The sequence below is a fragment of the Acomys russatus genome, chromosome 1, assembly GCF_903995435.1.
Source record: "Acomys russatus chromosome 1, mAcoRus1.1, whole genome shotgun sequence".
In the NCBI taxonomy this organism is placed as follows: Eukaryota; Metazoa; Chordata; class Mammalia; order Rodentia; family Muridae; genus Acomys; species Acomys russatus.
This window is the reverse complement of record NC_067137.1, coordinates 86684030-86695213: the sequence shown is the minus strand read 5'-3', so window position 1 is coordinate 86695213 and position 11184 is coordinate 86684030. Positions and strand designations below refer to the sequence as shown.

Here is an 11184-nt window from a genome sequence, read left to right as displayed (position 1 = left end):
CTTGTAGTGAGAAAGCCAGGTCTTGCCCGGATACCCGGGTTCACAGGAAGGTGCAGGTGGGCAGCTGTGCCCGCTTGCCTGTTGATTACGGCCCCTGCAATGTGCGACTGCAGGCTGCGCGCCACCAACCACCACAGCCGGGTTCTGCCGGACAGTATCAGCCTTTAAAGCTGGAACGGTGGCCTCCAGCCCGCAGGCTGGGGGCGGAGGCCTCGGCCCAGTGCCCACCCCCTGCGCTCCTAGCGTCTGCTCCTACTACCAGCCGGTTGTAGCCGGCCCGAAGCGCGCTTTCTAACGTAACCGGCCCACAGGAACAATCTGTCCCTTCCAGCCCATCTCAGGAGGAGCGCAACAGCCTGGGCGCCCTCCTCACCCACCCTACGGCCTAAACGGGTCTTTTGGTATATTTTCAAAACCAGATCGTAGGCTGCAGGGACGCTGGGCGGGAAAGGCTGGGAGGACTCTTTCTCGCCACCAGGCTAGCGGCTCCCGGCACACGAATTAGGCCCGAGCTGCAGAGTCGAGCCCTCTTCCCGAGCAAGGGGCTCGGGGTGTGCAGGTTCAGGGGAGGTGAGAGAGGACTGGGGCGCCCCAGGTCCTGGCGGCGGCGGCGCTAGCGGCTAGGCAGGTGCCCCCGGGCGCGCAGTCTGATTGGCAGGTGCAGGAGTGGGTGGGGAAGGCGGGCCTGGCGCTGCGGGAGGCTGCAGCCCCGCCTCCCCGCCCCCGCCGCGGGACTATCTGGTCCCGGCAGCAGCGATGTCCCCCGGCAGGAATGTCCCTCCTCAGATAATGTTATTTATATCTCTGGGCGGGTCCGTGGCTCCGCAGCACCAGGCGCCCTGCGGCCGCTGTGCCAGGAGCCCTGTGCTGCCCTCCTCCCCCTGCGCCGCCGCCCCCGGGCTCGGGGTGGCCGCCGCTTCAGTCCCAGCGCAGGTGAGTCCCTAAGGGCCGCGCAGCGGGAGGGAGCTGGGTGCCCAGGAGCCAGCGCCGGGGAGCGCGGAGCCCAGGGGGCGGGAGATGCGCGGGCCCGGTGCGGGGCTGGCCCCGGGTGCTTAGAGTGGAGCGGGAGGGGTGCGGAGCCCTGGAGGCCCTGGCGGCTGCGGCAGTCGTCACCCCGGGACGCGGGAACCCGCTTGGGTTTCGCAGGCGTTGGGCGAGCGAGCGGGGCGCTAGCTTTGGGAAACTGCCTGGTAGAGTGTCGCCCTGGAGCACTGGGAGTGGGTTTGGGGTGTGCGTTTCCTCCACCGCCTCCTTCCTGGACTCTCGCCTGGGGGCAAGGAGGAGGCATGGGGAGATCTTTCTTTACGCAAGTCGGAGGGCTGACCGCGCTTGTACCTCCTGCTGCCTAGCTTCTCAACCCCCGGGCGTGTCGGATCCTCTTCTGGAACTTGGCTAGCGCGTTCCCCGACTGCCCAGCGCCAAAGCTGAGAGGACAGTTCAGGGCAACAGAGAGGCCGGGCCTCTGGATGTAGCCCAGTGTAGAAGGGAGAGATTAAGTGTCCCAGAACTATATTTCAGGGACCCCCCCCCAACCATCCCCTTCGAGTTACTGTTATCCAAGCGTCTACTGCCCACTCTGCTCTTAACCATCCTGTCAGTTCCAACAACTTGGCTGAAGAAATAGCAGAAAAGGGAAGGAACAAGAGCTTTAACACAGTCCTCAAGTCCACCAAGTTACCCAGAGTTCCCAAAGGGGGAATAGCTGCCAGGCTTGAGTACAGTTTCCGTGACAACAAGCCTTAGGTAGGGCCTTGATTTATAGTCTATTAATATCCAAACCACTGTTTTCGGTGAGCAATTAGAGGTGCTAGAGTTAATAACACCCTTAACTCACTGAAGGAATATAGAAAGGAGCCACTGTTTTAGATGCATCCGGCGGGGCGGGGTGGGGTGGGATTACAGAGTGAAGGTCTCTTTTTACTGAGTTCTGTGAGGAGAGGGTACTGCTGTCACCTCTACGCTAGGAGGCAGCCATGCAAAACCCCTGCTTGTGTCAGTCAGCCTGTATATAGTTGGGTTTCCAAGGGAGGTGATTCAGCCAGCTCCTGAATGAGAGGAGCCTGCGGGGGGGGGGGGGACGGCGAAAATCGAGGCACATTTAAGCGGTTCTCTTAGGGCTACCCTTAGCTTCACAGATCGCTCCGAACTTTATTCTAGAATTCTCTTTTTAATTGCTCTATGACGATGACCCAGGGTACTCATTTCCTATTTCAGGATCAGACTCTTACTATGCTTTTCCAATGAGTCCTGGCTTCCACAATGCTGCTGGTAAACTCTTACAAGTGCAAACTGTCTGTTAGTATGTACTGACTGCCCAGCGCCCCCAGAGGCGTGGGAGACTAGCTAACAAAAGGAACAGTAAACTTAAAGTAGGAAAGAGCCCACCAACCCTGAAATGAACCGACTGCAAAGGCAGGCCCTTTATGCAAAGTGTTATCAGTGGCCCAGTGGTAGTGGCTGGGGATGAGCCAATCCTGTTAATCTTGAGTTCTCGAAGACACAGAGTCCACTCACGGAATTGAAAGCACCCAAAACCTCCCAGGCATTCAGGCTGGGCCTTGCAGCACAGGCATATCAGGTTTTCCCCCAGTGACTTGGCCAGTGGAGAGCTGGGATACCACCTTTTGCTCTGGTCATTGCTTCTTCTGAGTGTTCTGATAGTGCCCGGTAGAACCAACACACCTGTTGGATTGTTAGCTTCAGCGTAAAGGCGTAACAGGAGGTTGACTCCCGCCTGCAATCACGATCAACAAAATAAATACGGCTATTTTAGGAAAAGTAGGTGCGAGTGAAAGCTTTGAGCTAAAGTCAGTCTGCCACAGTTTTGGAAAATAGTAGTTTTTTTGGTGACCAAAAAAAAAAAAAAATCACTTTTATTTAGTCTGCCTTTTATGTACTTGTGGCTGGCTGATAGTGGATTCTCGGATGGTCTTTGCTGACTGAGAGAAAGAATGAATGATCAGAGATTGATTTATATCTGGTAGTATTTAATTGTTGATTCTGCAAGGTCACTCATATTATCCCATTTCAAAGAGTGAAGAAACAGGGCTGGTGGGATGGCTCAGCGGCAAAGGTGTTTACTGTCCAAGCCTTGCGATGGACTTCCCAAATTGTCCTCTGACCTCCACAAGTGTCCATGCACACATGCATACACACAGTAATAATAATACATTTTTTTGAAGTGAGGAAATATGTCCAGGGAATTAAAATAACTTGTTCACATCACACAGTTGATAAGAGATGAGGTAAGGCCAGGATTCAAGCTCCATTGCTTGCTCTGTTGTCTTTTTAAGATTAGACACTCGGCAGGGGATCACAGATTAGGAAGATTTGCTTATAAAGCATTGCCTTTTAAGTGTCACATTTGTCACAAGTCATAATTTTGCTTATATCAAAGAGTTTAAAATATATTACCTCAAGGCAGTAGGGAGCATTTATTTGGTCAAAATTTTTTAGCCCGGCTTCTTATTTTCAGGTCATTGTTTCAAGGACAGAATTATAATTTTGGCAATAGTCAAACACAGACTTAAACAAAACAAAACAAAACAAAATTTCTTTTCAGTCCTGGAAGTGGCCAGAAGGGCTTGATGGTGCATAGGGACAGTATGGTAGGACAGAAGATGGCTATAAAAAATTCATGAAGCAAACAGGACTGGAGTTGGAAGGGACCTTGGAGGTCACTGAATCTAGCCTTCTGTTTATATGATCACTTGCTTAAAGGTAAGACTTAGCTGCAGTTTACCTTGTCATTTATATTGCTTCCTTACTCCTTACCATTCTAACCCATTTCTTTCCAGGATCTCTTTGTCTCCCATGGCCAATGAGGTCTGGTCCCTGCCCATTCAAATCACTGAGTTTTTCTTCCCTCTGGGGGAGATGGGGCAAGAACATACTTTAACAGCTAATACTTTCAGCTTAGTGGAATTAAAAAAGCAGACAAGAAAACGACAAGGTACTGGGATAGGAAGAACAGAATATGTTTGTGATAATTAAATGCTAACCTGTTCTCCATTTCCCCATTGATTGTTAACTATATAGATGTATACGTTATCTTATTAAAAGGTATAACATTAGGATGTACAGGCAGTAAAGATCTCAAAGCAAATATTATTATATAGCATTTTGGGGGGATAAGAAAGAATTACTGGGATTGCCAGGTAACTGAGTTATTTTTTTTAAATACTTATTTTTCATGTGTATGAATATTTAGCCTGAATGTATGTGGGTGTACCATGTGTGTGCCTGGTGCAACAGGAGGCCAGAAGAGAGCATTGGATACCCTGAAACTGAAGGTACAGAGGGTTGTGAGCCTCTTTATGGGTGCTGGGAACAGAACCCCTGTCCTTTGCAAGATCAGTACATTGTCTTAATTTCTGGGTGACTTCTCCAGTCCCTAGATACCTGGTTTAATCTAAACTTAAACACTAAATTGCTCTCCAAGAATATTGTTTCAAAATCAAGCACTCTGCCTCAAATCACACTCTGCCCAAGACATGAAAAGGCAGAAGTGGTGACAGTGGGAAGTTTGAGGTACTGTCAGATACATTTGTTCATGGTCTATAATGGTTTTTCATTACCCCCAACCTTCAGATTAACGCTTACCAGTTGAATTGGGAGCATCGGGAGTGAGAACTGCTGCTAGGTGGGCTGATGAGAAATTTGATTTTATAATGATACCCGGCAGGGAAGTCCATGGCTACTGGGCTCCGAAGCCTGCCAGATGTGGAGGACAGGATACACGTGAAAGAGTATTTTGTCTGTAGTTTGTACTGACTCATTTGGTCTTTGCCGTTAGATGGTTTGGGTTACTTTGTTTTCGGGAAGGGGTCTGGGAGGAAGTGGGCCTGTGTTGTCTGTAGACTAGTTCATCACCCCCCCGCTTGTGGGGCTGTCATACATGTGTCTCTCCTCCGACAGCCCCAGGAGGTAAAGGTCTCCTGGCCTGGAAGGTGGAGATGGAGAGGAAAGAAGAGTGCAGGAGGCAGTCAGGGGACTTCGCTGTCAGACCTGGCTCCTCTCTCCGAGTAGTCAACTCCCGGTGGTAAATATTTAGAAAATGTCATGGCGCGTTTCCTTTTGTTGCTTATTTCTTAATTCACAGCCGAGCGATCTGAGTTCTTCCATTTTCAGCCAGCCTTAGCTGAGCATCGAATCACCAGGGGATCGCCAGCCTTGGAGCTCACACCGTTTAAAGGCTGAAGTGCAGTCACAGACAGAATGCTTTCTCGGTGAATTGTTTGGCTAGCTTCTGACACCCCCCCCCCCCCAGAACACTTTTCATTTTGTTCTTTCCTTCTGGTTGCAGGAAATACTACCAAGCTGTCTTCTTGCTACCTCAGCAAGGCCCTCTCAGGCTTTGCTGTAATGTTTTCTTTCCTTTATATCTGTGCAGACCTGGCTGAAGGTATAATTAAAGGGCAATTAAAACTCAGACATATATCATAGTAACAGTGGGGGCAAAAGCAGGTTTCCTTTCTTTCATTTGAGTGCTGTAAATTTAGCAAAAGAATAGGAATGGGGCTAGGAAAAAAGAGACTTTGCATTGAACTGGGCTGGGATACTGCCGGATATTTATGAAAAGAGGAACAGGGCACCTTGACAGTCAAAGAACAATAATTGCTTTGAATTATAGTCAATTCCGAAGTTTCAACTATTGTGAAAGAAACAGAAACTTGGATAGTCTTGAAAAATGAATAAGTTGGAAATCTTTTCTATTTGTGCCAGACTTAAATATGGGCGTGTCTCATGTGAGGATTCATAGCATTTTGGATAAAGGGAGGTGCATCTATAGTCTTAAGTGATGAGGATGGGAGAAAGGTCTGGGACCTCATCCTGTCCCCACGCTCAGCTCTTGACTCTTTCCAGAGGACCCTTGAGTGGTGAATCAGCTTCACCTTCTAGCGTGTTTCCTGAAGAGCGCGGGGACAAGACCTTTCCTAGCCCTGGCTCTGAGGCGGAAGTCATGGAGACTTCATTGGAAAGGCCTGAGAAAGCAAGCTGAGATGTCTTAAAAGAGCTCAGATGTGGGGCATGTACTGTGTACCTCACACTGGTGGGTGCTCAGGGCATGGAATAGGGGTGAATGGAGGCCCACTCACTACTGGAAGGTAGACCCGCAAACAAGCGATGGCATGATAGAACGCTTGGGGGGGGGCGTGGAGAGGTGGGGAATGGCATTCCCAGAAAAGGCCATGGCAGGAAGATCTGACTCAGGTTGAGATGTTCTGGAAGGCTTTAAAAATTGTTGAGGGCTATTAGAAGATGGGCGGCTGGGAAGGGCTTGGTGCAGGGTAGTAGGTATGTAGCGTCACATGGATGGGCAGTGGAGTAGGTTTAGGATCTTTCTGTTGAAGAAGTTCAGAAGTTCACATTGAAATCAGTACTTTTTTTGTTTTTTTGAGACAGGGTTTCTCTGTGTAGACTTGGCCGTCCCAGTCTCGCTTTGTAGAACAGGCTGGCCTTGAACTCACATTGCTATGCCTGCCTCTGCCTCCCAGAGTGCAGGCATTGCAGGCCACCAGGCCTGGCTATCCGTGCATGTTTTTAAGTGGCGTTGTGTGTGTTGGAGGGACCAGGCCTGATCCTTGTTCAGATAAAGCTCTTCAACAGCAAGAAGAGAAAGTGAATAGAGTCTGGTACAGCATGTCCTACGTCGAGGGAGGGAGCACTCGGACGATGCTTAGTCCCTTTCACTTTTCAGGGCGTCCTTGGTATCACTTCATCTTAGCTTCTGATGGCCACACAAGATCTCATTCTCCTTCTTTTACAGTTGGGGACTGTGTTAGAAACATCCCCAGGCAGTGGCTGGCCACAGAACCTGCCTATCACCCAGTTTCCTTGGTCCATCATTGGAGCCTTATCTAGGTTTTCTTCATGGGAGAACTGAATGTTCTGGACTTTCTGGCCAGGACAGTGCTTGCTTTCCTTCCTTCAGCAGAAGCTCCCACCTCAGTTTATTGGGTTTTGGAGAGAGGCACAGTGAAGCTGGTGTCAGGGTTTACGCTCTAACATACCCACAGACCCTCGGGAGCGGCCCTACGGAGTGTAGGGCAATGATGGGCAAAGCACTAGTTGATGAGTTACCGGAGATGCCACTGGTAGATGAGCGATGGGTTTCTGCGTTTGTCTGTTGATGTTTTGGCTTCTCCAATCCCTCGTCCCAAATTTGCTGTGCTTCAGCAGGCTTCTGCCTCATCTGGGACCTCAACAATGTCTTGTTTTTCCCAGTGATGTCAGCTGCTTTTGGCTTGTACCTCCGTCAGTCTCCAAAAAACATTTCTAGAGTTCTCATTTGCTTAGCAAACGTATTGTAGGCCAGTGCTTCTCAACCTTCCTAATACTTTGACTCTTTAATACAATTCCTCATGTCCTGGTGACCCCCCTCAACCATAAGATTATTTTATTGCGACTTCATAACTGTAAATTGCTACTGTTACGAATTGCATTGCAGGCTGTCTGACATTCAACTCCCCAAAGGGTCAAGACCCACAGGTTGAGAACCACTGCTCTAGGCTCAAGGGGTACAGCAGTGAACATGGGGGAATAAGAAAGTCTGACATCCTGGAGCACGCACACCCTTACTGGGGGAGAGACGAGTATCAGATCATACCAACAGGCAGCCAATGGGGGTAGATGGGAATATCAGATGTTATAGAGAAAAAATTAATCAGTGTGAAGGGAGCAAGAGATGCTTCTGTTGGGTGAGCTGGGCAGTCAGCAGAGGACTCTGGTGAGGTTTCCTCTCAGCAGAGATCCAGATGAAAGGAGAGAAGAGTTCATGGGGAATTTGGGAGTGCAGATTCAGGTACTAGCTTTAGTCCAAGTGAGATAAGAAGCCATTGGACACTGTGGACAGACAGGTGGACCTGTTCAGGTTTGATTTTAAATTTCTTTTGAGACAGGGTTTCTCTGTGTTGCCTTGGCTGTCCTGGACTCACTTTGTAGACCAGGCTGGCCTCGAACTCACAGAGATCTGCCTGCCTCTGCATCCCAGAGTGCTGGGATTGCAGGTGACTATGCCATGGCTGCCTGGCTTTCAGGTTTAATTTTAAAGAGGATTTATCTGGCATCCCGAGGATTGATTGCAGAGGACAAAGGTAGAAGCTGGGGAGCTCAGTGAAAATGACTGCAGTCCAGATGACAAACTCACATGGGGTAAGGGAGGTGGTACCCTGTGGTTGGATTCTGGGTATAATTGGAAGGTAAGCTTGGTGGGATTTGTACAGAGAGCATAAGAGAAGAAATAATAAATCAAGGATGATAATTGTTTTAGGCCTGAACAAGTGTCAAAATAAAAGGCCATTTTACTGAGATGGTGATACATTTTATCAAACATACTGGAGTCTATTATTTTGCACTTATGGTTTCACTGAGCGGTTGATTTGGGATAGTGTCAGGCAAACTTTTCATTTAAACATACCCCATAAAAAAGGATATTTTCTTATATGTGATTCATGATCTGTTTGCTTTGAAGTGAAGCCTCAGACTGCTCCTGTTTCTTTTAGACCATTCTCACATCTCTTCGTGACAGAGATGAAGACAGGATAGAGACAAAATGGAAATATTTTACTTGGTGATTAGGAATATTTTCCATTTGCTGGCTAAAAGTGCAAGTGATGCTTTCAGCTTTGTTTGTTTGTTTTTTCTTCTCAAGACAGGGTCTCTCTGTATAGCCTTGCCTGTCCTGGACTCGCTTTGTAGACTGGCTGGCCTCGAACTCACATTCGTCCGCCTGCCTCTGCCTCCTGAGTGCTGGGATTAAAGACGTGTGTCACCATACCTGGCTACTTTCAGGTGTTTTTTTTTTTTTTTTTTTTTTTTTTAAACTCATAAAAAAAGACCTTTTATATTTATAAAATTAATTCAAGTACATACTTAAAATGTATGCCTACATAATACAAGGTTTTACAATGAAAAGTAAAAGTCTTTGGCTATGTTCAGTCTTTACGTTTTAGAAGATTATTTGTTGGTTAGTTTGGTCTCTTGAGACACTGGCTGTCACTCTGTAAACCACGCCGCCTCGAACCCAGAGCACCTATCTTTGTCTCCTGAGTGCGGGGATTAAAGGTGTGCACCACCACCGCCTGGCTTAGAAGATTATTTTTATTTATTTATTTATTATTTATAATAATAAACTGTAAGAACAGTACTTGCCTTTAACTGCTGAGCCACCTCGCCATATATATATATTCTCCAGCCCCTCCAGCTGTACTTCTACAAAGCCACCCCTGGCAACAATATCCTGTGTATTATTTCAGAAAAGTACCACACATATCAGCCTTGTCCATTTTAGAGTGATAGTTTAAATCTAGCAAAATTCTAGACCAAGCTTCACTTTATGGTGTGGTCTTGGGAGGCTTTGTCACTCAGTGACTCTCAGACAGATCCCTAAGTGGCCTGGATCTGCCAGCCTCCCCACACTGAGACCTGTGCCTCAGACAACACCCTCTCCAAAGCATCCAGTTACACTTAGAGTAGGAGTGGAAATCTATACTCATCAAGAGTCCTTCTCTCCTGGCCTCAGACTAATTTCTCTACACTTAACTCTCACCCCTTCCCATCGCATACCTCTACTGCCTCCTCCTCTGTCTGCCTCTACTTGCTAAATCCTAAACATTTCTCCCACGTTACCTGGGTTCAAGGCTAGAGAATCTGCCTCATGTCTCCCATCCATAGTGATCCCTCCTTTTCTCACACTTGGTACATGTATGACATTGGAACGTATCTGCAGACTTCTTTTATTATTACTGCTTACTTTTACTCAACCAATTAATGTGCTCACCCATTCATTTAGGCTTTGCTTTAGTTAATTTTTTTTTAAATTTTGGTATTTATTTATTTATTTCAGAGACAGGGTTTCTCTGTGTAGCCTTGACTGTCCTGGACTCACTTTGTAGACTAGGCTGGCCTTGAACTTACAGCCTTCTGCCTGCCTCTGCTTCCCTGAGTGCTGGTATTACAGGTGTGCGCCACCGCGCCCGGCTCAGGTTTTGTTTTTTTCTTTTTAAATTTATTTGGGTGTGCATAGTGGAGGAGCATATACATGCCACGGCATGAGTGTGGGAGTCAGTTGGGACCACTGTTAGGAGTCAGTTCTCGCTTTCCACTACGTGTGTCCTGGTCATTGGACTCAGGTTGTTGGTCTTGATGGCAAGTGGCTTTATCCACACAGCCTTTGTTTGTCTAAGACAGGGTCTTGCTATGCATTGCAGGCTGGTCTTGAATTTGTGAGCCTTCTTCTCAGCTTCTCCATTGCTGGAATTGCAGATGTGCCCCGCCATACTTGACCGATAATAATCTCCACCCCCCCTCCACTTACCATTCTAACCCATTTCTTTCCAGGATCTCTTTTTCTCCTATGGCCAATGAGGTCTGTTCCCTACAGTTCTTCTGCCCATTCAAATCACTGAGGTTTTCTTCCCTCTGGGGGGGATGAGGCAAGAACATACTTTAACAGCTAATACTGTGTGTGTGTGTGTGTGTGTGTGTGTGTGTGTGTGTGTGTGTGTGTGTGTGTTTCAAGACAGGGTTTCTCTGTGTAGCCTTGGCTATCCGGAACTTGCTTTGAGACCAGGCTGGCCTCGAACTCACAGCAATCCTCCTGCCTCTGCCTCCCTGAGTGCTGGGATTAAAGGTGTGCACCACCACACCTTGCTTTATAAACTCTTAAGGACTCATATATGAATTGCACCCTGGTTGGGGGTGTGGGGGTCACTAGAAGATCAGGACCTGTATTAAAGAGACACAGCATCGAAAAGGTTGAGAGCTACTGGTCTAGATAAAGAACTTTCTGAGACACCTTGAATCTTGGTCTCCATCTCTTCAGGTGGCCAGGGCCTCACCCTTGCTAAGAACAGCATTTCACCTTTTAGCCATACCTCCAAGGGGCTATGTCTGTTTGTCAGAAACAAAGCTGGTTTTTCTTTTGTTTTGGTTTTGCCCCTAAATGACAAAGAATAGTTATTTCATTGTCATGGCAACCATGCAGTTAAAATGTTTTTCTTCCTACATGGTGACAAATATGCTTGGCATAAAATCTGTTATTTAAACGAGTTTTAAGTATACAGTTCAGTGGCAAAACTACATCTGCGTTGCTCTCTAGCCGTCGTCATCCATCATCCATCTCCGGTGCGTTTCTCGTCTTCGCAAACTCAAGCTCTTTACCCACTAAATGCTAACTCCCAT

The 11184-nt window shown here is 47.7% G+C and overlaps 1 protein-coding gene across 1 annotated transcript in view; it reads left to right on the top strand.

Annotated features, from left to right (window-relative positions):
* The first annotated feature begins 662 nt into the window (after positions 1-662).
* Positions 663-11184, top strand: part of Sptb (spectrin beta, erythrocytic) — a 129385-nt gene continuing 118863 nt past the window's right edge. Inside the window, 1 exon segment of the mRNA XM_051147863.1 lies at positions 663-933. The gene's annotated coding sequence lies outside the window, so the exon portion shown is untranslated.